General features: G+C 43.5%; 1 protein-coding gene across 4 annotated transcripts in view; it reads left to right on the forward strand.

Annotated features, from left to right (window-relative positions):
* The first annotated feature begins 8,369 nt into the window (after positions 1–8,369).
* Positions 8,370–27,234, forward strand: part of PIK3CB (phosphatidylinositol-4,5-bisphosphate 3-kinase catalytic subunit beta) — a 252,409-nt gene continuing 233,544 nt past the window's right edge. Inside the window, exon 1 of one of the 4 annotated variants that reach the window (XM_077488321.1) lies at positions 8,370–8,475. The gene's annotated coding sequence lies outside the window, so the exon portion shown is untranslated. Of the gene's footprint in view, positions 8,476–8,668; positions 8,829–9,821; positions 10,011–27,234 lie in introns of those variants that run through there. The other 3 variants (XM_077488319.1, XM_077488320.1, XM_077488322.1) reach the window with 3 other exon arrangements.

Below are 27,234 nucleotides of genomic sequence, written 5' to 3' on the forward strand. Positions count from 1 at the left end.
GGCGGTGGCCCGGTCTTCTGTCGCCGCTGCCTTCCGTTCTTCTGTCGCCGCCTTCGGTTCTTCTGCCGGGCCACCGCGCCTTCTTGTAGCTCTTTTACAGGCGGTGGCCCGGTCTTCTGTCGCCGCTGTCGCTGTCGCCGTCGCCGCCTTCCGTTCTTGTTCTTCTTCTTGTTCTTCTTCTTCTTCTCCTGGAGATGTTGACTCGACGAGCTCTCCGGCCGGAATGCCAGGGACACGCTCCGCTGCCACTTATATAGTGACAATGGGGCGGTGTCACATGGTATATGTCACATGGGTTGGTCACATGGTGACCCCGCCCCCTTACGATGTCATAGTCCCCATGTGACATCAACCCATGTGACCAACCCATGTGACATATACCATGTGACACCGCCCCATTGTCACTATATAAGTGACCGCACAGCGCGGCTCTGGCATTCCGGCCGGAGAGAGCGACGTGTCAACATCTCCTGGAGAAGAACAAGAAGAACAAGAAGAAGAACGGAAGGCGGCGACGGCGACAGCGACAGCGGCGACAGAAGACCGGGCCACCGCCTGTAAAAGAGCTACAAGAAGGCGCGGTGGCCCGGCAGAAGAACCGAAGAGGGGGACAAGACCCCCGAAGTCGGGAGAAGAGGCCGGCGGCGGGGAGGAAGAAAGCCGGACTCCTCCGCTAGTAAAAGAGCTACACACAGATAGCGGAGGAGTCCGGCGAGAAGACCCCCGAAGACGGAAGACCCCCGGAGCTGTGCAATAAAATATTTTTTCCCTGTGTTGTGTTTTTTTTTGTACTTTATTTCACAGGTGAATGGGTAGGGGTACATTGTACCCCATACTCATTCACATAGGGTGGGGGGCCGGTATCCGGGGGCCCCCTTCTTAAAGGGGGCTCCCGGATTCCGATAAGCCCCCCGCCCGCAGACCCCGACAACCAACGGCCAGGGTTGTCGGGAAGAGGCCCTTGTCCTCATCAACATGGGGACAAGGTGCTTTGGGGTGGGGGGGGCCGCGCGGCCCCCCCTTCCCCAAGGCACCCCCCATGTTGAGGGCACGCGGCCTGGTACGGCTCAGGAGGGGGGGCGCGCTCGCTCGCCCCCCTTTCCTGGCCGGCCGGGTAGCGTGCTCGGACAAGGGTCTGGTGTGGACTTTGGGGGAACCCCCACGCCGATTTTTTTCGGACTGTCCGCCCAAACACTGTTCAGCGGACAAGGTTGGGCGAACAGTCCGCCCGTGTGTACGCGGCCTCAGACACTTTTACAAGCATCAAGTGTTTTTCTGCAAAAACACTGCTGCCAGGAGGAAAAGCCAGGAGAGTTTGCAAAAATGCACTGTATGCACGAGGACTAAACTGTAAGTCCACTTTGTAGAAAAAATGTAAAGGTGACCTAGCACTGTACACCCTCATCTCTCCCCCCGTCCTCGTCCGTGTCCCTGCTGTACTTACTAGACATTGTTTTTTGTCAATAATCATTCATTCGGAAACATTCAAATGAATGAAAGACCTTTTAACAAATTTTTTTTTAAAACAAATTTTCTAAAAGAAGGAAAATTCAAAAGAATAAAAATCCAAAATTCCAAAAACCGAAAATTCGAAAGAAAGAAAATCCAAAAATTCAAAAGAACGAAAATCTGAAAATAAGAACGAAAATCTGAAAATGTGAAAATTCGAAAATCAGAAAGATTGAAAATAAGAAAAAAAAAAATATATAAAAAATATATATATAAAAAAAATATATACGAAAATCCAAAAATTAAAAAATCTGATAATTTGAAAACCCAAAAGAATAAAAAACATTCAGATAATTTCTAAAATAATAATAATAAACTCTTAATAGGTATTGCAATTTACTTTCAAATTTGTTAGTTAGTAAGTGTTACGAATATGAATTTATCCAAAGTTACCAATTATCCAAAATAACAAATCCCGGATAATTCGTAACGTCGGATAAATTCATATTCGTTACGTTCACTAAGGCCGCGTACACACGGGCGGACTGTCTGGCCAACTAAGTCCGTCAGACAATCCGACAGACAGTCCGTCCTACTTTTGAATGAACGGACTTGACCACACACGATGAACAGACAGTCCGCTGAAAGCTTGCGCGATGACGTGTACAGCACGTACGACGGGACTAGAAATACGACGTCCAATACACTGCAATGCAACCTTCGGCCGTGTAAATCCTTTCTGAGCATGCACCATACTTAGTCTGTCCAACTTGCCTACTCACGAGCGGACTGTCCGCTGAAAATCCGAAAGACTTAGTCCGCCAGACTGTCCGCTGAAAAAGTCCGCTGAAGCCCACACACGAGCGGATTGTCCGCTGAAACACGTTTCAGCGGACCAAGTCCGTCAGACAGTCCGCCCATGTGTACGTGGCCTAACAGACAAATTTGAAAGGAAATTCCAATACCTATAATTTAACCACTTGACATCCGTGCTATGGCCGAATGATGGCCACAGTGCGGATCTGAATTCCTGGCCCCCCTGTGCATGGCCTCCCCTGTGCATGCTCCCTGCGTGCGCCCTACAGGAGTGCGCTGTGATCACCGAGTCACTGAGACCCAGGTGATCACCGATCCGAGTAAGGGGCTGGTCCCGGCCCCTTACCATGTGATCAGCTGTCAGCCAATGAGAGCTGATTACATCATCAAAACAAAAGCTCGGTGATCGTTTTTTTTTCTCCTCACGCTGACAGCGGAGGAGAAAAAAAAGCAGAGCACCGGCTCATCTTAAAGGGACATCGGTCCCGAAAAGGAAGAGGCAATTATGCCTCATTTATGCCATCTGACAGTGCCGACAAGTGTCACCTATCAATGCCCACAAGTGCCACCTATCGATGCCCACCAGTGGTGCCAATCAGTGCCACCTAGAAGTGCTGCCTATCAGTGTAACCGATCAGTGCCCATCATTGCCACCCATCAGTGCCCATCACTGCCACCCATCACTGCCACCTATTGGTGCCCATCAGTGCAGCCTCATCAGCGTACATCAATGACGGACAAAAATTACCCGTTTAAAATTTTTATAACAAAATAAAAAATACATAATTTTTTTTAAATTCTGTCTTTTTACATTTTTTTAACAAAAAATAAAAATCACACAGGTGATCAAATACCACCAAAAGAAAGCTCTATTTGAGGGAAAAAAATTATAAACATTTAATTTGGGTACAGTGTAGTATGACTGCAAATTCGAATTTTTGAATTTCAGATTTTTGTTCTTTCAAATTTTCGGATTTTTCAATTTTCAAATTTCGGATTTTCATTCTTACGAATTATTATGTCAAAGGTGTAAAGTGTAAGCACCTAACTTGTGTATATGTAACTTTTTAAAAGTGAAACAAGAGAACTGTAAGCAACAATATGTGTACACATCTATAACAGATGGACACAGCGTGACCCAAAAAGTAAAGATGATGATAACAAATGATTAAAAAACCAGGTAGTGAGTATAGTGACAATCAAAACCTATATATCAATACAACTGTAGTGACAATCAAAACCTATATGTCAATACAACTAGACATATGAATATATGTCTCAGTGAAAAAATAAGTAGGTAAAAAGGTTACACTAAGTCCTAATGCGACCCAAAACCTAGGAAGTGACAACAAAATATATAAAAGAAAACATCAATGTATACAAATAAGAATATAAATAATAAAAGTGATAGAGTCCATTGAATAATGGGATTGAAACGTGCAAAGTGTAAGTCCCAATGGACTTCAGTGTCCACAAAGGTCCCGCATTATTGTGACCAGATATTGTTCCACCCTGTGAAGCTCCCACCACCTTAAGAAGCGCAGGCTTACCAGATGTACATGACCCAAGTAGACTTATGCCTCAGGGGTCAATAATGGCTTGTAATCCCGGCTAATGCAATCCTGGATTCAACGTTCCAATCGCACCACACACGGTTCATATGGACAACTGCATGTAATCACCGTTTTCATATATATGGACAGCTCCGACAACAATTCAGGCATGGAAAATGGAGAAATGGAGCCGACATAATAACGTTTTTGTAAAATATAACTTTAATTAAAAAAATTTAAACTCACATTTCCATAGTAGTCAATAAAACATATCAGGGAAATTAGGCAGTGGCGGAATCCTCCCGACGCGTTTCGACCTACAGGTCATCATCTGGGGTGTTACGAATTATTATGAATTATCAAAATAACGAATACCGCATCTAAACAAATGGAACATAATGAATTAAAATTTATCTGAATTTACGAATTATCAAAATATCAAATATCTAAACGAATGGAACGCAACTAATTTAAATTTATCTGAAGTTACGCATTTATTCAAAATAACAAATATCGATCAAAGCGATTGATCTGAAAAAAACAAAACGAAGGAAACGAAAATGAAAAAAAAAGGAATTTTTTGGCAGTGCACCTGTACTTACCCCCATGGGTAATGCATACCTCCCAACATTTTGAGCTAGAAATAAGGGACACCTAGCAAAAGTAGGTCGGCATAGGACACACCCCCTGTCACGCCCCCTTAAAGGAGAATTATACAAAAAAAATGATGAGTTAAACCCACAAGCTTTTTTTTTAACCACTACTATTTCTTTATAGGACATTTCCAAATGCATCAATTTAGAAATCGGATGAAAGGTTTAGCACTGGGAAACACTTTTTTGAAGGATAATTAGTGCATTTTATATACAGCTATACAGGTCAGACCAAAATGAGGGACAAAGGACGAGAAAAGAGGGACAGTCCCTCAAAATCAGGGACAGTTGGCAGCTATGGAAATGGCCATATAGCTGGTGTATCAGTCCAGGATTTTGCATGCTCGCATTTTTCTCTCTTCTTTATGTAATGCTTTCCGGATGGATCAGAGTGATCATCTGAAGCACTGCAGAAAGAAGGGGAAGAAGAGTGGTGATTTCAAGTCTATGGACTGCTACATTGGCTGCATAGGAACTGACAGCTCATCACCCACAGAGGTAATGAGTACAGAGGGGACCAGGGGATGGGAAGAGCATATGGTGCTAGTTTACCTTTTCAATATTTTCTGAGCAGGTGAACTAACCTTTTAACCACTTCCCGACCGACGCACGCCGATGTACGTCGGCAGAATGGCACTGGCAGGCATATTGGCATACAGGTATGTCCAGTTTTAAAAGCCACCCTGCCATCGCAAGCGCACGCCGGCGGTGCGCTAGCATTCCGGTCGGGACCCCTGTGAGTCCGGTCGCCGCGGGCATACCCCTGATCGTCTTACGGGGCGGCTGAACGAGGAAATAGCGTTGTAAACAGCATCTTCCCATTCTGCCTAGCAACAAGTGACGTTGATCTCTGCTCCATGTGATTGGAGCAGAGATCAATGTTCACTAACACAAAGCCCAGCCCCCCACAGTTAGTAACACGCCCCTAGGAACACTTAACCTCTACACTGCCACCCACTGGTTAACCCCTTCACTGCCAGTGTAATTTACACAGGAATCACTGCATTTGTATAGCAGTGATTGCTGTATAAATGACAATGGTCCCAAAAATGTGTCAAAAATGTCCGATGTGTCCGCCATAATGTCGCAGTCACAATAAAAATCGCTGATCGCCGTCATTACTAGTAAAAAAAAAAATTTTTTAATAAAAATGCCATAACACTATCCCCTATTTTGTAAACACTATAACTTTTGCGCAAACCAATCAATAATCGCTTATTGCGATTTTTTTAACCAAAAATATGTAGAAGAATACGTATCGGCCTAAACTGAGGGAAAAAAATGTTTTTTTATATATTTTTGGGGGGTATTCATTATAACAAAAAGTTAAAAATAATGCGTTTTTTTCAAAATTGTCGCTCTATTTTTGTTTATAGCGCAAAAAATAAAAAACGCAGGGGTGATCAAATACCACCAAAAGAAAGCTCTATTTGTGGGAAAAAAAGGACGTCAATTTTGTTTGGGAGCCAAGTTGCATGACCGAGCAATTGTCAGTTAAAGCGACGCAGTGCTGAATCGCAAAAAGTGGTCTGGTCTTAAGCCAGCAAAATGGTCCGGTCTGAAAGTGTTTAAGTATCCCTATTTTACACCAGGACCAGATGAACTCCCAATTGAGTGGTATAGACAATATGCAGATATACTTTCCCCAGGTTTGATGACCCTTTACCAGGAGAGTTTTGAGTTGGGCTATCTCTTCATATGAGGCACACATTGTTCTTATTGCAAGGCCACATAAGGATCCCCCACAATGTGCTTCATATAGACCAATCTCCTTATTGAACATAGATTTTAATCTGTAAAATCTGTATAAAAATGCTGGTCAATGGGCTCATGTCGGTCATATCTCATTTAGTCTCAGAGGACCAAACGGTAAGGCTACTGATATCAATCTGAGGAGAGTTTATACACATTTACAACTGGGCCTGGAGATAACCACAGGGGGGATTTTGGTCTTTTTAGACCTAGAAAAGGATTTTAAATCTGTAGACTGGAATTATATGCAGGAGATAACAAGGAGATATGGCTTTTGCCCTACCTTTTCGTAAATGGATTGATTTATTATTTAGTGCCCCAGTAGCAGCGGTCAAGCTCAGCGGGATGTATTAACGTAGCTAGGGGCATGCGTCAGGGTTGTCCATTATCTCCAGGCCTACTTGGCCTCAGGCCTCAGTTTTAAAGCTGATTGGTTACTGGGAAAATGAGCTCCAATGTTTGACACTGACACTACATTAGGGTAAAATGAGATGAGTGATCTCTGCAGGGACAGACTGGCCTACCGGCATACTGGGAAATTTCCCGGCAGGCCACCTGCCCTGGGGCTGCTTTGAGTTGTGGCTGGCTGCCGTGCTCCTTCCCCTCCCTCTCTCCTCTTATGTCATCTGTTACATACAGCGGCCATCTCCTGCGGTGTGTCCCGCAGCTGGGTCTGTGTTCGGCAGCGCTGTAACAAGGTCCTGCCCACCTAGGCCATCTCGTGTGATAGTAGATGGAACACTGATTGAATCAGTGTTCTGTCTATCACACGAGCCGGTCTAGGGGGGCTGGACCTTGTTACAGTGCCGCCAAACACACACAGACCCAGCTCCGGGACACACAGGTAATGGTGAGCATGTATTGATGGATAGTGAAGCTGCAGTTGATGCACAGTGAGGCTGCATTTGATGCACAGTGAGACTGCATTGGGCAGTGAGGCTGCATTTATGGGCACAGGGAGGCTGCTTTGATGGGCACAGTGAGGCTGCATGGATGGGCACAGTGAGGCTGCATTGATGGGCAGTGAGGCTGCATTGATGGGAAGTGAGGCTGCATTCATGGACACAGTGAGGCTGCATTCATGAGCACAGTGATGCTGAATTCATGGACACAGTGAGGCTGTATTCATGTGCAAGGTGATGCTGCATTCATGGGGACAGTGACGCTGTATTGATGGGCAGTGAGGCTGCATTTATGAGCATAGTGAGGCTGCTTTCATGGGAACAGGGAGGCTGCATTCATGGGCACCGTAAAGCTGCATTTGTTGGGAACAGTGAGGCTGCATTGATGGGCACAGTGAGGCTGCATTGATCTCTTGTATCATGTCCTCAACCTCTGACAATCCCTTGTCTTATATCATGTGTGCAGTCTCTGAGGGGGAGTATGGAGAGGAGTCAAGAGTGGGAGTGCCGCCGGGATGGAGGTCATGGGAGAAGTTAGATGTGTGTGGACTGTGGAGAGGAGACTATAGGATAAAACCAGAGCCAACTGATTGAGCCCCGTGTGAGGCCAGTGACAGCACCTCCAGGCCAGTCTGGGGGGGGGGGGGGGGGGGGGAGAGTACTGTGGTAAGGGGGGATTGAAGACAATAATGTAAGGGGGCACAGATATAAAGGTTTCCCCCTTATATCAGTACCCCCCTCCCCCTTACTGTATTCTTCCTGCAGGTGAGAAGGTGGTCTCTGCTCAACAGAGCCCCCTCTACATTCCCAGAGATCCTGGGGTCCCCCTTGATCATTGACCACTTTTAACTGGAATTTGCTTATATATATATATATATATATATATATATAAGCCCTATGTGCTTTCATATCTGTCTTCTCTATATCTAATACACTCTTGAAATGTGCTTGATTAAAATGCATGGGTTTTCCCTTTCCTGGGCGATGACGTTATGATGTTGGGCTGGTATAATCATGGTATGGGGCTGGTCCTGGATCTCTGCAGACAGCTGTCCCTACAAATAGATCTTTTCTCCAGTATGTAAGACACCGATGAAGGAAACTTCTAAGTCAGTGAACGAGCGCGACAGGGAGCAGGAGGGGCGTGGCTTGTGCACTCGACGGGCAATAGAGAAAGTGATAGAGGGGCGTGGCTTATGTGGCCTTGCAACGTGAGGTAATAGAGGGCGTGACTTGGGGAATATGAAGGGGCGGGACTGTACTGTACATCGAAGAGAGAGACATGTCTTACAATGTAGGTGAAGAAGAAAGGTGACAAGGAGGGGTGTGTCCTGTATTATACATAATGAGGTAAGGGAACGACTTACATTAATGAAGTAACTGCTTATTTCAGTGTGCTTCTGTCCGTTCTGTGTGCTAGGAAGAGGCGTGGTTTGAATTATGTAATGAGGCGAAGGAGGGGCGTGTCTTGGCGGCTGTGTAATGAGAAGGGGGCGTGTCCTTCCCTGGTAATGAGCAGAGGTAGCTCGCTGCGGTAGAGCGGACGGGATAGCAGTGTGAGGAGGAGGAGGAGGGGAATACCGGAGTAGGAAGCACTGATACTAACAAGTGTGAGGACGGGGGCGCGCCTGCCGAGCGCTCTGTGGACCCTGTACATAGGGCGGGGGCGCGCACCGACTTCTGCTCCAGTCTCGGTAGCTCCGGTAAGTAGTTGTCTGTGGACGTAGTGTGTGTCTAGACTGGCAGTGTCGGTGGAGGGCTATGCTCTCCGGTATATGTTTGTGAAGGTCCATGTATTGAGGAGAAAACTCTGCCAGTGTCCAGGCTGTGAACTCACCCTATGTGTGGGAGATAATACAGGGGTACCACAAGTGGCAGCGCCCCTGCGCGTTGTGGGAGGGGTACCACAAGTGGCAACGCCCCCTGCGCGTTGTGGGAGGGGTACCACAAGTGGCAACGCCCCCTGCGCGTTGTGGGAGGGGTACCACAAGTGGCAACGCCCCCTGCGCGTTGTGGGAGGGGTACCACAAGTGGCAACGCCCCCTGCGCGTTGTGGGAGGGGTACCACAAGTGGCAACGCCCCCTGCGCGTTGTGGGAGGGGTACCACAAGTGGCAGCGGCCCCTGCGCGTTGTGGGAGGGGTGGCACAAGTGTCAGAGGTCCTTGCGCATTGTGGGAGGGGCGCCACAAGTGCCAGCAGTGCCTGGGCAGTGTGACAGTGTTGGGGGGGGGGGGGGGGGTCCTTGGTCTTTATAAATGTCCATAGGGTGTAATGCTCTGTAACTGGAGGGGAGTGATGTCCTCCTTTTTCGGGGTGTTTGGTATCAGATCTCTTCCTCCTATATACTGGTTGTATAGTAAACAGCACTGACATCCATGCCTTGTCCAGAGGGCTTACACTCTACCACCACACAGGTGGGTCTGGATTTAAAATCTGCCAAGCGGCAGAAGACTATGTGAAAAGCCACTGAAGGAAGCTGCCATCCTCTGATTCCTGGGGTGGGTAGTGAAGCTCCAGGCTTGCCTGGGTTTCCTGGTCACTCCATGTCCGGGTCCTCTTCTCAGTGGGAGGTCCAGAGACATGAGACGCCCCCTGGTGGGTGTATCCATGACACCCTGCAATGGTTAGATGAGACTGGGTGCTCCAGTCTAGGTGGGTCACCATGATCAGTAGATCCAGAGATATGAACAGCTGTATGTATATTTCCAGTAAATTCCAGGCTGCCCTCTCTGTTTTGATCCTCCCAGCTGTGTAATTGGAGGGCACAGTGAGATGGTGATAGCCCGCTCCACCTTCAGAGCCTCTGGATCTACCGATCGCCCTGACGTGCTTTCCTCTCAGCCCAGGTATTGTTTCCACGCAAGGCTCAGCTTGTGTCTCCCAGGTTTGTCATTGCTTTACTTTATGGTGTTTGTCATTTTTCTGTAATGGTGAACTAACACTGTACACCCTTCCCACCACCCCTAGTGAATGCTGTACTTGCCTCCAGGAATGTTGACATGTCAGTGCCCAAACATCTGGTCCATGGATTTGAAATCCTCGCTCTTTATGCAGCACTTACAGGATAGACCAGATCTATTTTGATTGGCCAGCGCCATCAAAATGAATCAATCTGATCCATCAGAAGAGGTTTCTAGAGAAGAGTGGGGATCCCTGGACTGGCTGCTGACAGCTCAGCAACCAAGGTAGGTGCAGCGGGGACCTGGGTAGGGTGTCCAGTGTTGGTTCACCTTTTACTAACTATCTATCTATCTATCTATAGAGATAAATTATTATTTTTTTTACGTAGAAGTAAGCTAACTCTTTAAAGCATTCCTTCACTCATGTTCCCTAATAAAATAACCCCCTCCCCCTTCAGAAAAAAATAAAATACATACGTACAGCGACACCAATAGTGCCTGAGCGGGCACTAAACCAGTAATACACTCCAATTGCCAATCAAGATTCCTATCGAAAGGTGTGATATGCTCTCTGAGTCTAAGGTATGTACCAGATGAAGGATAAAGATCTCCACTCCATAGAGGGAAAACCAATATGCTTCATAGTGGATGCTCTAACAAAAGTTTAAGACGCAGGGTATTGATCCCCTAAAATGCTTCTAAATGCACTTTTTATGGTAATAAGGTCCCATCACGTCTAGTTTCTAACCTAGCTCTGAGAATGGCCACCATAGTCACTGTAGGAGGCTTCTGGGCAAGTTGCTGAAAATGTGCGTTCTCAAGGAGTTGGTTGTCCCTGCTGGTTCTTGTAGCTTACCTGTGATGATGTGCCACAACACATGGCATGTCCTCAGCGCTGGCTGCAAGAACCGGGAAGAGACGGGCAGCTCCTTATGATGTCCGAGATGATGGTGCCAGGGGACTGGGTGTATGGCAAATCAAACATTCTATATAGCAGTGGTACCCAAAGTGTTAAAACTCTAAAAATATAAATATAAAATATACACTAAATTGAGTGTGGCAGGTCACTAAACTACACTACTGGGTGTGCTGGGGAGTGTGAAAGAAAAATGCAAAAATTGGGAGAAGAAAATTGGGTTCATCTTAAAACTATAATGGCGTCCAGGGGTGAGAGTGGCAGCTTCTAGCAGAGGCTTCTCAGACAGATTGTGACATTTTTCTATTTGTCATTCCTTCGGGAAGATAATTAGGTATACAGGGATGACCTATTATCATGAGATAATGTTGCAATTCACATCAATGAGAAGGTAGTAGAAGGCAAGGCCACCAATTATGCAGAAGACTTGTTTACCTGTATCAGTGACAGATTGATGTGCATTGTGTTGCTGTAATCATTGCCGTCTAATGACGTGTATAGGTGGAATGTTGGTGACGGCTCCTATCCAGTTTTATATTTTTATATCTCTCCAGGAAGGTGAGATGTATGTGTTTACACATGTAGAGCTCTGTGTATTCTCGCTCAGGATTTGTATACCCTTCAGCTATTCACTGGTGTTTGCCTCTTTGGCTGTCCATTATTGTGTTTGCCAGCATTATTGATTCTGTGTGTTGTGTAAACAAGTGACTGCTAAGGGAAAAAACATTGTCTAAATGCACCTTCTTTATTATTTATGATGGCAATAACCATTATTTATTATGCTACAAATGTAGGAAACCTTTTCCTGTTCAGGTATACTTGGGCTGCATTTTACACTGGCCTCCTGTATTCAGTTTATTTGAACACAGGAGAAATGATCTGGGCCATGTAAACAAACAATATGCTTCCCACTTTAAGTTCTACTCATGTTTTAAATGTGTCTAGACATGTTTAGTATGTAATGTGCCCCTGGACACACAGCGGTCTGTTTTCTAGAAACGCAGCTCAACTGAATGCTGCTAAATGCAGGTAAAAGTACAGTGTGAATTATCCCATTTACAATCATTACATGCATGTTATGTGTAATGCACGTATGTCATTGCAAGTGTGAACAAGGCCTTGCGGTGTATTCTAAACTACATTTCATCTTAAAAATAGGTGCTCTTTTGCAGCCTTTTTACACATCTCTCTGTATTTTTGATAAATTCAGTATGACTGCAATTTTTTTTTTTTTTTTTGTAATGTTACCATTTAAAGAAGGGGAATACTTTGCTAGCTTATGAATGGAACAGAAAATGTGTTGATCCATCGTCTTAAAAGAGAAGTGTGGCTTTACAAAAAAAAATACTTGCTCCCCTAGGTGGATGCAGCATTAATCCACTGCTGCATCTGTTCCTTGCCGATTTGAAGATTGAGAACTGAGCGATTAAAGACTGCTGATTGCTCAGTTCTCGGTCTTCAGTGAGCAAAGAGCCAGTGACTGTTCAGTCACCAGCTCTCTGCTCTGCCCCTCCAGCACTCACTGGACACCACACTGCGTGGTGGAGGGGTGGGAGCAGCTGGCGCAGTCTCCCAGTAGCTAGCTGAGCCAGCTGCCAATCCAGATATCTGGGTGGATCACAACTGTAAAGTCAGAATCTTTTCCCAAGCTTGGACCAACTCCGTGACATCAGCCAACAGCAGGCCACAGTGCAGAACAAACAGCACTCCTGTGATCCCCAGGAGACCTATAGCCAAAATAGCTTTGGTTATACTTCTCCTGTAAAGATATTGACTTGCAGAGATCATGGTAATGTAGTGCAGTCTGAAACAGAGTTTGGTGCTCATACAGTAAAGAATTGTGTTGTATAGCCACCCCTCCTCTTCCCTCATCTGTTCACCAAAGATCTTGTAGTCTTTTGAATGAATGCTAAGTGTTCTATATATGGACAAGCGGAGAGCCTGTCAATTATCCCAGCTCTTCCCTCGTCCATTCACAGAATGCATTGCCATCTCTAAAAAGATTACTAGGCTTTTGGTGAATAGAGGGGCTGCTACATAATGCAACCCTTTACTGTGTGAGTGCTAAAGCTTCTCCGCTGCAGCACCGGAAGGAGAGGGGTGTCTGCAGTATCCATTGTCAATGAAGATGGGATTTCTACAGTAATCAGCAGCCATCCAAACTCAAGATGCTAATCATTGAGATTATTTGACTTGTGATGTTCCCAAAAAAGAAGAAAAATCTTTCTTGGGGTACCACTTAATGTGTGACAACCAGGCAGCTAGCATTTTCGAAAAAGAAGTTAACAATGGCGTTCTTTCTCATTTCTGGCATGGCAGGTTTGCTTTACCTGATTGTCTCTAATCCAGATTGAGGGAAATCATATTACATGGTCTGATTAGGTGAACTGCTGCACATGCAACACTTCTTTTGTTGGTGAATAATTGTCTTTAGTGAGCTAAAGTTGTGATAGAACCTTTTTATTTTTTGAAAGGAAGGAAGAAAATCTTGTAGGTGAACAAATATTGTGCCCCTTTTCCCCAGAAACCATGCCAGCCTTTTATCTGGTGAAATAAGAAGTATCTGCAGCTGTATAGAAGGATGTGGATTCTGTGGCCACTAGACTTGAGGTTTAGCTGACTTGCTTACATAGATGTTTGGAAAGAGGGGGGAAAACATCCCTTGGATGTATTGTCAGAGATTTCCCCTCACAGAATGTCTGTCATAGCTGAATGTGTATAAAAATACGTGCGTCGGTAATAAATCCTGTGTCACACAGGATGAGGTGGTGTTACAAATTGCTTATCATCTTCCTCTCTTCACTCCTCCTGTCTTACTTCCTCCAAACACTTCTTCTTTTCAACAAGACATAAAATCTTCATTTGGAGACGGGAAGTACAATGAAGAAAAGGGTTAGTTGTGAGCTGGACATAAAAAATAAAGTGTATGTTAGATCAGAGACTACTTCAGCTTTTGGACAGAATGGGGAGGAATAAGAACTCCTGGCAGGTTCTTGCAGCTGGAGGGATTTACACTCCCTTCCTTCCACAATGGTTTCACCAGACAGGAAGTGAGGGGAAAAACTGCAACACACTGGCAGGAGCTCTTCCCCTAACCCTCTAAAAAGAAAGCACTTTTATTTCTACCTGTAATGCTGTTGGAGAGTTTCTAACCCTTCCCCCACTCTATTGAACAAAAAATTCGGTGAAAAAATGAAAAACTTCTCACTGCACTGCAAGGGTTTAGGCTCTCGCCTTCTGGGTTCGCTGGCTCAGGCGCTGTGATGGTCATGGAACGGGGGCCTGAAAAAACGGCACCAGCAGGCTGTTTCTTCCGTGGGCATGAACTGATGTCGGCAGCAGGGTATATAGTGAATATCTCCTAAACGCTGCACGTTTAGGAGATATTTACAGTACCTACAGGTAGGTCTTATTATAGGCTTACCTGTAGGTACAAGTGGTTGTAACAGAATTTACAACCACTTTAATGATCAGTTTTGTCTAGGATATCTTTTTATTTTTATTTTCTTCCTGTAAGCTTCTGAAACTGCCTATAATGTACATGGACACACAGGCTAACATGGAGGAGAGTTACTAGGCAGAGAAAAATAAAAGCTTAAACGCCTGTGGGAGCAGCTTCTTTGAGCTGCAATGTGCATGGGGCCTTAATATCCTTATCCCTTGCTTCTCTGGCAGCTGACTCTGTCCTGCTCCCTCCTATGCTCTGGGTTGTGGTAGGGACCTTGGCATCTTTGCCAAACTGGTGGTTGAGCAATGCCACATTGTAATAACTTTTTTTTTTTACCACTTGCCCCTCCCTATAAGGTTGTAAGCTCTCAGGAGCAGGGCCCTCCTAGTCCTTTTGAATTGTATTGTAGCTGTACTTGTCTCCCTTTTTATAATGTAAGGTGCTGTGCAAACTGTTGTCACTTTATAAATCCTGTAAAATAATAATAAAGAGCATCATAGGACCGATCATGGAGTGGGGGAAGCTTGGAGCAGTAAATCTGACCATTTTACGACAGGCCTTCTTCCACAAAAGTTTATTGAACAATTTGACGTTTGTCGAACGGAGTGGTCTAGCAGGCCATACACTAGCCATCAGGAATAAGATGGAATTCTAAATGCTGGGTGCCCGGTGCTCCTGCTTTTGGTTGGTTAGCAAAGTGGCTACTGTAACCTGTCCTGCATTGAATTCTATAATCTAGTATTGGACGCATACAGTACTAGACTGTCTGCCTAGGTAATCCACTGCTAAATTTAAAAAGGAGGAAAATACATTTGCGGATTAACGAACTGGCAAGCTAATGTTGTTGTATGCAGTTAGTTTCAGCTGAAACATTTTTATTTGACAGAGTTGGAGTTTGTGACTTATATATGGTGGGTGGGGTTCAGCAATTACACTTCTGGTGCCCATCAGGTACGTCTAGTTCTTTGGTTAGATTACATTAGGTATATGAACAATTCCAAATGCCCCCTCCCCATACTTTTTTTTTTTTTTTTTTTTTTTTTATATATATATAAAAAAGAATGCATACCATTTTCTCCTGTTTGTGAGCTAATGTTGGTTCAAAGAGGAAAAATTACTTGGAGACCCGGGTTAAAAGCACAGGAAAACGACACCCCCCCCCCCCCCTTTTTTTTATTTTAGAATTTTTTTACTTTGGTGTGTTTTTTTTTTTTTTTTTTTTTTTTATATGCTTACTAGCAAAGTCTTTCTATCGATTTTTTTTTTTTTTTTTTTTTTTTTTTTTTTTTTTTTTTTTTGTTTGTTTGACTTGCAGTGAGCCTTTGAACTTGCTAGAAGGGAAAAGTCAATTCCCTTTCCACTTGCTGTTTTTGCAAGCCCAGTCCCTCTTATTTTATGTAGCTGCTGGGGTAGGAGGGAAAATTAATACTATAGAGCAACTATTCTCAACCACCGTTCCGTGGAACCACGGGGGTTCTTTGAGCAATGGAGAACTGATCTCCCACCTACACTTAACCACCATTGAAGAGGGCAATTTTCCACTGATGTAAGAATATGTCTAATTTTTTCGTTTATTGCTAAAAATTTGCCCTATACAGTGGGTGTCATTGATTAGGAAGCAATTGATTTCATTTATTTTTTTTCTTATTGGTGTGCTATCAAATATTAACTTGAGGCTGCCAATAATTTTGTACAGTCCATTTTTTTTTTTTTTGCATGGAATGTGTCAAATTTGTCTTTTCGTTTCTCTACTTTTTTTCATAGCATTACAAACAAAAGAAATAAACATGAAAATGCCTACATTGCAAAAATATTATGAATGAAGTGGTGCGTTATCTGGCAGAAATGTAGGGGTTGCACTATTTTTGTGTGTGTGTGTGTGTGTGTGTGCGCGTGCCTATATCTTCCCTTGATGCCAATTACTCTAGGTATGTCACATTCTTACTACTTTAACTTTGTAAAGTTTACCTATTATGCTACTGTAGCCTAAGCTGCAATTGTATTCCTTTTTAGCAGGGGTTCCCTGAGACCTTAAAATTATGTCAAGGTTTCCTGGGGGGTAAAAAGGTTGGGCGAGGCCACTATAGAGTGACACCTCCAAAGTCTGCATCAAATACAATATGGTGGTGCCAAGCAGCAGATTCTGCTTTTACAGGTAAATAACTTGTATTACCCACTTTGTACCGAAGGGTAAAACAAACCTAAATACCCAAGCCCAATGTTAACGTGTTAGTTAAACAGTACATGTCATCACAACTATTTTGTGCACCCAGGCAGATTAGACATTGTTTTGTTTTTTTCCAGGAGGAAAAGGAAAATATCTCTCTTGTCCATTCATGGGGGCGGACTTCAGTGACTGAGCCTTTGATTGGCCATCACAGTGATCAGGTGACCCTGAACCGGACGTTCCGGGTCCCGATTGTTAGAATGGGGCCCTCGGTGAGTCCACGGTCTCTGCGCTGGGAGATACACAAATATGTGGCCCCATGGGGGGAAAAAAGCCCAGTCCAGTGCGGCTGCATATTTGCATATGGCCGGTGTGAAGGAGTTAAGGATGCATTTACACCCGAGTGATGCGTTGCATCATTTTGGTATGGTCACTTGAATGGGCCCACCTACATGTGACACACTCCATAGTAACACTGAGTTGCATGCATTTAGCTATGCGACAAATTGAGAAACTGCTACCTGTGTTTGGGGTGCCATTAAAAAATAATAGCATCACAGACGTGATGCACGTTTTACTGCGTTTTTTTATGCGTATCTAGAAATGTCTGCAGAAACATGCGTTTTTGCACTTGCCCCAGGAAGGCTTAAGTGTGAATGCACATATCTTATAGGAAGATAGCTACTGACCCAAAATTGGGCTCCTCCATGTAGCTGATCATCACCTCAATGCTGTCACTTGTATCAAAGAATGAAGGTCGATTCATGGCCCATTTCTGTTTGTTTCAGTTTAGCTGTGTGTTTGGTGGTGTGTGTTTTTGTATTTTCTTTTTTTTTTTTTTTTTTTTTTTTATTGTGTTCAGACACAAGCTATGGTCACTTTTTAAGGTAAATGGGCCAGTATTTTCAATGCTAGTTTCATCTAAATGTACATTTGTAGTTTGTGTTTATGCAATATGTTGCTATCAGGGTTTCCTTCCATTTAAGTGTTACTATGCACAGAACACACAAACCATGTTTTTTCATCTATAGGTTCTGGTCACATGTCAGGAAAGTAACTTGTTAAAGGCTTCTAAAATGTCTCTGAAATTGCAACACAGTCCTTTTTTTATTGTTTCAGAGAAAACTGACACCGATTAAACTCTTGAGGGTTTTTCTTCATGCACTTATTGTAGGGCTGTGAGTATTTGAAGATTCAGTTACATGGTTCACATGAGTTTTTTTATTTTTGTGCATCTGGTGTGAACAGGCCCTTGCAGTTCTACACAATAGTTGTGCTTTACTTTTTGTCAAGGAGCTTACACTCTAATGCAAGTCTGAGTCTGCCATTTTACTGAGACTGACCTGACACCGTCCCATGTGATTGCTATCCTAAAAAGAAATTTCAGCTTGGACCAATGTACACAAACTATACGTAGTCCGCTACTCCAGTGTTAAAAAAAAGAGTTGCGCTGCCATCTTAAATAGATATTCTGCGCATGCAGAGGCCATGCCACGAGTCTTTGGGACTAGGTCTTCCTGGTCTATGGGACCTAGCAGAGACCCACAACAGCATGTCTGCACATGCGTGAAACCCCTGTACCTACAGTTTGTCAGGTCCCATAGACTAACAAAGAATGCTGCTTTCTGCGCACGTGCTAGGAATTTCACACTATTATGCGCACATTGAGACATGCCAAAGATCTCTTCCTGGTACTATACACACTGGGTGTCTGGATGTCTGAGATGTGCAGATATCACACTGCATACATCACCCCTCAGCCAGGCAAAGATGCAGAAAGTGAAAAGTGTAAGAATAAAAAAGGTATTAACAAACCAATGTTATTTACTGTATTATTTTTCAATTGAGTAAAATGGAGGGGGGCGAGTCTGTGGAGAGGAAATCATAGTCACGGGTGAAGGTCTACCTTAATTTGGCAACCATTAAGGCCTCGAGCACAATGTACATTCTAAAAAAGCCAGTAGCTGTAGAATGAGTTTTTCAGCATTTTTGGCTTTTTTTAATGTTATTTTTGCTTATAGCTCAAAGACGCTGATAAATGCAGAATATGCATGTGTTTTTTGGCGTTTAAGCTTTTTCCAGAGTTAGACCGTTTTTACAGCTGAAAAACTACCTGTACTTGCTGTTTTTTTTTTTTTTTTTTTTTTTTTTTTTTTTTTTTTATTTTTTTTTTTTTACTGCAGTTTTGTCAGTCTACTCCACATAATTTAAAATGACTCATTATCCTGTGATTACTTTTCTATGCAGCTGTTCAGTAGGGATGCTGATTTACTGCTTGTTCACTGACCACTAATGTGTGCTTCTAAACTGCAAGTGGGTGCATTTGAGAAAGGCTTTAGGCAAGTGTTATGTTAATGACTTAAAATGTGTACTTATTGAAAAATACGCAGTAATTATCCTTAAAACTGTTATAAGCTATTGGGAAATGGTGGATACGTATACGAACACCGATAACTGGGCACCTAGTGTTTGACCAGCTGTATGATAGGTAATGCCCATAGACGAGAAAGGAGCTAGTTAGAGAGGTCAGATGTGTATGCCCAACCCAGCCAGCTCATGTCTCCTGGGCCAATTTCTCTCCTTTTTAAACAGGAGTATTGTAGTCATACAAGTGCCCCTGGCTAGAGCAGCAGCCCTCCTCCTCCTTGTAGTGACTGGACTGCATTTTTCATTTGGTTCCCCAGGAATGTCCATTCAGAATGGTTTGTGTGCTCTCTAAGTAGCAGCTCTCCACCTAGTTCATGAGTTTCAGTCTCTGCAGCAGTATGACATGAGTGAAATGATGGCTCCAGCGTGAGCCTGCTGAAGTGGCTCCATAGCAAGAAGATAGCTTTTGGGGGCACTTGTTAGGGAACCCAAAAAAAGCGGGATCGGGGCTGCTCTATGCAAAACCATTACACAGAGCAATTAAGTAATTGTGTGTGTGTGTGTGTGTGTGTGTGTTTTTTTTTTTTTTTCCTAATATTTGTACCCTCCTCCTTCCTCCTTCTTTGTTTCTTTATTTTTTTTTTTCACCTTCCTATAAGGGCACTCCGAAGGCAGGAGGTTATTTATATTTACCACCGCATATAGATATTCAAGAAATATTTTTATTTATTTTTTTCCCCCGATTTTAATCAAAACAATAATTGGCCAACTAATCGATTATGAAAATAGTGGTGTAATCAGCCTCCAAAAATGTATTGGCTGAAAACAGTTTTTAGGCATCGGCATAAAGAAGAGAAATGCCGCTAATGGAGCCATGATCTCCGCGTGTCACGGAGCTGAATTGCGTGGGCGGCCGCAGTAACAATGTCCCACCTCCTGTGATAGACGGCACACTGATCCAATGACGGGACATTGAATCGGGGTGATGTGATCACAGGTGGCAGGACACTTTTACAGCGGCCGGGAAATTCAAATCCAGTTCCATGACACAGCGGGAGATCACCGATCTGATCCGGGCAGTGGCGAAGCTGCATCTAACGGGCATGTCTGCAGTCTCTGACCATCTTTTCTATAATGTCTGCTAGAGGTGCCACCGAATGGAAATTTTGCTAATACTATTAGCAGTGTGTTTTAAGCTTGAGTAAGAGACTGAGGACATGATACAAGAGATGGTTAGAGACTGCATTTTTCTTGACCTTTCTTGCACTAAAGGTGCCAATAATGGGCAACAATAAATGTATATTAACTTTAAATTGATGATCTTTAAAAATTTGAATATAATACAATTCTATATAAAAATATTTAAAAACTGTCATTTTTTGGCATCCTGCACTTTCGGCACCCATATTTCCATTCAATGCACCCCTAAAAATAATCATTAGTTGTATTTTTACAAGGGTTCTTGCTATTATTTGGATATGTTAACAGTTTTGGTTTCCAGCCATATTATTTAATTCTGGATCTGTTGACTGTGGGGGGGGGGGGGGGACCTTGAGTACTCAGTTGGAATGCACAGGAGCAGAATACCTGTGGGAACAAGCTCTGAAATGTTTGCTGGCTCCTTGTCTCTACATTATTGTATACTATCCAAATGCATCTCATATCGCTTTTTTCTTTTGAAGCTCTTTCTTTTGTTTTTTGTTTTTTTGTATGTGTGTATGTATATATTTTGCAAAAAATCTCTGCCCCCCATTCAATATGTCTAAAGTTAACCTAATTTGGTTGCAAAATGGAAGTGGATTTTAAAGTTACCATGTCGCTTAAACAAAAAGCTAAAAAAAAAAAAAAATTCTGCTAAAGCAAGCCATGCCCCACCCCCCCACCCCGCATTGTGTTCTTGTTCCATTCTTTGACCTCCCACTCCGGTTGTGAGTCCTGTATTGACATAAGTGTCGGAGGATGGAGCCAAAGTTGTACGATGGGGGTCACAGTCATCCAAAACTGGAATGATGAAGAATCTGACAGAAGCTACAGCACTGGAGTGAAATGAAGGCAGAAGATCCTGAGATGTGAGTATAAGCTCTTCTTCTTTTTTTTTTTTTTTTTTTTTTTTTGCAGGGAATTTCCAGTAGATTTATTTCAATGGCTGACAGGGTTCCTTTTAAATTTCATTTCAAAGGTCACTTTAATTTTCCATCTGCTGTTCCCTGTTTTGGCTTAACAGCAGCTGGCATAATATTGTCATGAACCCCACACAAAAGCATTGACAAGTGGCTTTACTTCCCTGCCTGAATGTGTCCTTACAAATGGAAAGTGTACACTTCATGACCTTACAAGTCATTTTTAGTGCTGCTTTTCCAGCTAATCGGGCAGAGCTCAAAGCACTCAATGGAGAAAATATTTTCACTGAATAGTGCTTGGTAAATGGTAGAAGAGGTAAACTGAGTGACCACAGCTCTCTGTTCCCACTGCACATAAGCCATGTGTTTCAGCGTTCCCTGTAAGGAATGGGATTGTTAAATTACAGCACTAGCCAAAGCTTCTTCTACTTAACTTCTTCCTTTTTTTTTTTTTTTTTGTTTTTTTTCCCCCTCCATAGTCCGGTTGGAAACGAGATACAAGTCCATCTCTTACTGTAGAGGAGCCTTTCTACTGTATATGTGAAAGTTAACTCCTCCTCCACACATTAAAAGTGCCCCCTTGTCCTCTGTAGTGACCTGATCATGAACAACGCTACACACAGTTCACTATCTGGACCACTTATGTATGGGTACATGGTGATCATACCCATCCCCTTAATCTTTTAAAAGGAGAATAAATTAATTTCAGTTTGGTTGCCCTTCTCTGCACTTTTCTCCAATATCCTTTTTTTTGTGAACTGGTGTCAGCAGCCCCAGCAGACGGTGTGCTGTCACTTAAAGCCTTATTAAACCCAAGTACAAACTGTTAATATTTTTCAGCTTACCAATTCTTAGATGTGATGGCTGCATTTGGTTTTTATTTTAGGGCTTCTAGTTTCATCTGGTGATCCAGCCAGCAAGTCTGTTTTTTCAAAAGCACAAGCTCTCCAGCAAAATGTACATTGAGGAGGAAAAAAGTATTTGATCCCCTGCTGATTTTGTGTGTTTGCTCACTGACAAATGATAAGTCTAATTTTAACCACTTCCCAACCGGTGCACGACGATGTATAGAATAGCAGGGGCAGACTAATTGGCATACAGGTACGTTAATTTGTAATTGCTGCCCTGCCAACGCTTGCACACCGGTCGGGACCCCCCGTGAGTCCGGTCACAGGTCCCGCCGACTCGATCACCGCTGGGATACCCTCGATTGTCTCACGGGGAGGCTGAATGGGGAGATGCTGATGTAAACTGCATCTCCCCGTTCTGCCCAGCAACAAGTGACACTGATCTCTGCTCCAATCACAGGGAGCAGAGATCAGTGTTCACTAACGCACAGCCCAGCCCCCCAGTTAGTAACATGCCCCTAGGACACACTTAACCCCTTCACTGCCACCCCCTGGTTAACCTCTTCACTGCCAGTGTCATTTACACAGGAATCCGTGAATTTGTATAGCACTGATTGCTGTATAAATGACTGGTCCCAAAAAAATATGTCAAAAATGTCCGCTATGTCCGCCATAATGTCGCAGTCGCAATAAAAATCGCCGATCGCCGCCATTACTAGTAAAAAAAAATTAAAAAGTAATTTAAAAAAATGCCATAAAACGATCCCTTATTTTGTAAACTCTATAAATTTTGTGCAAACCAATCAATAATCGCTTTGTTGCAATTTTTACCCAAAAATGTGTAGACAAATGCGTATCGGCCTAAACTGAGGAAAGAAAATGTTTTTATATATATTTCTGTGGGATATTTATTAAAGCAAAAAGTAAAAAATAATGCGTTTTTCAAAATTGTCCTATTTTTGTTTATAGCGCAAAAAATAAAAACTGCAGAGGTGATCAAATACCACCAAAAGAAAGCTCTATGGGAAAAAAAAAGTATGGCAATTTTGTTTGGGAGCCACGCCGCATGACCGCACAATTTTTTCGGTTAAAGCGACGCAGTGCCGAATCGCAAAAAGTGGTCTGGTCTTAAGCCAGCAAAATGGTCCGGTCTGTAAGTGGTTAATGGTAGGTTTATTTTAACAATGTGAGACAGAATAACAAAAATATCCAGAAAAAACGCATATCATAAAAGTTTTTACATTTTTGGTTTACATTTTAATGTGTCAAATAAGTATTTGATCCCCTATCAATCAAGGGAGTGCTCCTAATCTCAGCTTGTTACCTGTATAAAAAGACACCTGTCCACAGAAGCAATAAATCAATCAGATTATAATCTCTCCACCATGACCAAGGCGCTGTCCAAGGATGTCGGGGACAATATTGTAGACCTACACAAGTCTGGAATGGGCCTAAAAGACCATCGCCAAGCAGCTTGTTGAGAAGGTGACAACAGTTGGTGCGATTATTTGCAAATTAAAGAAGCCCAAAATAACGGTCAATCTCCCTCTGTCTGTCTGGGGCTCCATGCAAGATCTCACCTCGTGGCGTTTCAATAATCATGAGAACGGTGAGGAACCTTGTCAATGATCTCAAGGCAGCTGGGTCCATAGTCGCCAAGAAAACAATTGGTAGCACACTACGCCATGAAGGACTAAAATCCTGCAGTGCCCGCAAGGTCCCGCAAGCGTTTATGTACATTTGAAACCTTGTTCTAAAACACACACATTGGCTTTCTGTGCATGTTCTGGAAATGCACAGGTGTGAGTGCCGATAAGGTGAGCATTCAAAATACTTTTATTTTTTCTGTTCTTTTTTTGGGTTGGTAACAAGGCCTCTTTATATCGTAACTGTAATAGAGTCCTTATAAGGTACATGAGAAAATGGAAAAGTACAGCAAGGCTTTCGGCCTAAAGTATGTCTGAAATAAGTGGAGCATTTATTGAGAATGACAGGAAAATTGAACCTTCACACCACACAAACTCCGCATGTGCATCGGACAAACCATCTTCAAGGGAGATGATAATCACTGAATTGTGTCTGATGGGTTTAGCAGCAGGGTAGCAAAATGTTCAACGTGTGTGTATAAGCAGCGTGTGACTGAGGTTTCCTGAATGTTGCAATGCCTACAAAAGAATCAGATCTACTGGCAGGAAAGGAGTGAAGGCAGTTGGCAAATACTATTGATGACAACACTGTTTAGAAGGTGGGGGGAGATACTTATTGCTGAGGCTTTGGAGAAGCTTAAGTCACCTGGAAGGCTATCCTTAGGCTAAATATGATGTTATCTGAGAACATGGTGAAAAGTGCCAAATTCCTTACATTCCAGTTCTCCCTGCCAGGTTCAGTCTCCTCCACTCAGTGCCTGGCATGTTGTGGCTGTAAAGAAACACGACTGTTTATTTTCTGTGTGCTACCATGTAACTGTATTGTAACATTTCTGTGTTCTTTGTAAACTTCACATTATGTAATAAACTGCATCAGCCTAGGAAGAGGGCCTGCTGTATGTAGCGAGCTGTGAGAACTTCTGTCTTTGATCAGATTACTGAATACCACTTCTACTGTGGCTGCTCTTGAGTCATGGAACCTTTTGTGTAGTGCACAGTGAATGGATTGTTCTACTTTTCTGAGGAAGAGGTAACGGCTGCAAGAGATTTACACGTCCGGGACATTTCTTTGACTGGCTCTAAGCCTAGCAAAGGTTGTGTGTTACATGAGGTTTGTTTATAGAAATGTTTGCATGCCATGTTTAAATTGGTTGGTTCACGTGGAACTATAAATGAAGTGGCAAGTATTAATTGTATGTGTCATTTTAATGGTGTTTAGTCCAGTCTTGTGATCAGACACCTTTATCGGAAAGCATAGCCAGAGTCTGCACTTTAATACCTTCAAGTGGACTACACTGCAGTTGTGTTTATAAAACTTCATCTAGTATAGGGGTGCTCAAACTGTGGCCCTCAAACCAGCGAAGAATATACCAAGGGTTGGCAACCCATTGAGATCTGGGCTTGCTGACCCAGCATCCCAGAGCATTATGCCAAATTCACACCTGAGCGTAGCATTTTCAGGCAGAAAGTTGCCCGATTTTGTACAGGTCAAAGGGTCACCAATGTAAAAAGCAGAATAATGCCCAAATCTGCCTAAAAGAAAAGTTCTGGAACTTGTTTGAGCTTCTGGCTTCAGGCATTTTGGAGTGGCGATGATTTTTTTTTTTTTCCCCTTCAGCGTTTTGTAGCTTAAAGCTGCAAAACGCACAGGTGTGAATGTGGCCATAGAGTGCATTAAACCGGCAGCGGCTGAAGCAGGCAGCTGCAGAGGGAGCAGAGCCTCATAAGCTAATGCTTCCTGTATAGCGTGGGCTCCTATCTCAGGCAGAGTGATACCAAGTGCACTTCACCTGGGATCTTTCTAGCAGCCTTAAGACAGAGTGATGCCAACAGAAAGCTGGAAGGGGAAAGGACAAAATGTACACTGAGGATTTGCAATGGGCATGTTGGCTAACAATATTTTAGACTGCTTTCACACTGATCCAAGGGTGCAGTGCACCTGGGGGTTAGCTGCACTGAGCCATAGACTTTCATTATATTCTGTGGGTTTGGTGCACTTTCGGATTGTGCATTACACCTGCAGGATATAATAGAAGTTAGCGGCAAAGTGCAGCTAACCTGCAGGAAAGCCGCGGGTGCACTGTGCTGGGCCCACGGTGTAGGTAAACCGCAGCACGTTGATGTGAAAGCAGGCTTTTAGTGGCTCAGGATAGTAAGGGCTCGTTTACATTTGTGGTTTGGGGGGCTGTTAAACCCCATAATTGAGATGCGTTTTTCCCACACACCCCCAACCTCTGGTGTAATGTCAGCGGTTGCAATGGCGACCCCCCCCCCCCCCCACCCCATGCTCCAGGGAGCCCGTGCGGCCTCCCTGTCACATTCTGTTTAGCACTTGGACAGGAGGAGCTGCGGGAGCAGCATATACAGGAACCGATTTTTTTTTTTTTTTTTTTTTTTTTTCCTCCCCCCCCCTCCATTTTCCTCCTGCAACCGCTGAAAACTGGCTTCTCCACTGCAGGAGGAAAAATGTTCATTATGCTATTTGAAATTCTGAACCATTTAATTTCCATGTGCCACTCAACCAGGTACAGAATCACCTAAGTGGCCTTTGCTATTCAAAAGGTTGAGAACCCCTGGTCTAGGACCTACGCCTAGCTTGTTAATAAATAATGGAGGCTCAGCAGCACGCTGATGAGATCAACCCTCTGCTCTCTCCATTTCGGAAGCTTTCCGTGTTGGATGGACAGAACTGTACACTGTAGCAAAGTATTGCTGTCTTTTTATTGATGCTCCATCCTTTATCAGTCAAGTACTACTGTGCAGGAGATTTTATATAGAGGCTGATATCAAAAAAGATCTCGGTCCTTTGGCAGCTGTATGTAAATGTATTAAATCCTATGCAGCACTATATTAAATGACAGGTTTTTATATGTGCTGAAGGGTATCAAGGACCAGCTTTATCGCTGAACAGGGCCCCCAACAGCTGCATCTGTAATGGGGGGGGGGGGCGCCCCTTTCACTATTTTACAGGAGGAGCTTTGTTATGTACTGTTCATTCTATATAGACGTGTGTGTGTGTGTGTGTATGTGTGTGTGTTGGTTTATTTTATTTTATTATTATTATTTTTTCTTCCTGAAGGTGAACCTATTTCTTTTGCACTCAAATTTGAGCAACCCTATTTCTTGCCCTTGTAGGAGCTGATTTATAAAGGACTTATAGCATTAAAGCGGTTGTATATTGCTGGACATTTCCCCCCCCCCCCGCAAGGTAAAGTCATAATGTGCTAGTATGCATTGCATACTAGCACATTATGTGAAACTTGCCTTGAAAACAAAGTTGTTCCAGCTCCGCAATGTCAGTGCTGCAGCCCCTTCGATCTTCACCTGTCTTGCTTCTGGGTTCGTGGGCTCCAGCTCTGTGACTGGCTGGAGCCACGATGATGTCACACCCGTGCATGCATGCAGGAGCTGCCGTTCAGTCAGGGCACAGGTATTTGAAGGAATGACACGTCTTTCAGTGTGCATGCACCAGTGATGTTACTGCCTGCATGTAATGTAAATCTCTCCTAAACTGTATATGTTTAGGAGATATTTACACTACCTATAGGAAAGCTTATAATAAGGCTTACCTATAAGTAAAAGGTAGTAAAGGAAGTTTACTTCCAATGTGCCACTCAAGCCTTAGGACAGACAGTACGCACATATATAGTTTTCAACTGATAATGCAGATCCTGCACAGTACAGATGAGTTATTTA

The sequence above is a fragment of the Lithobates pipiens genome, unplaced genomic scaffold (genome assembly GCF_037356315.1).
Source record: "Lithobates pipiens isolate NorthernLeopardFrog02 unplaced genomic scaffold, aLitPip1_a1.2 Scaffold_18, whole genome shotgun sequence".
NCBI lineage: Eukaryota > Metazoa > Chordata > Amphibia > Anura > Ranidae > Lithobates > Lithobates pipiens.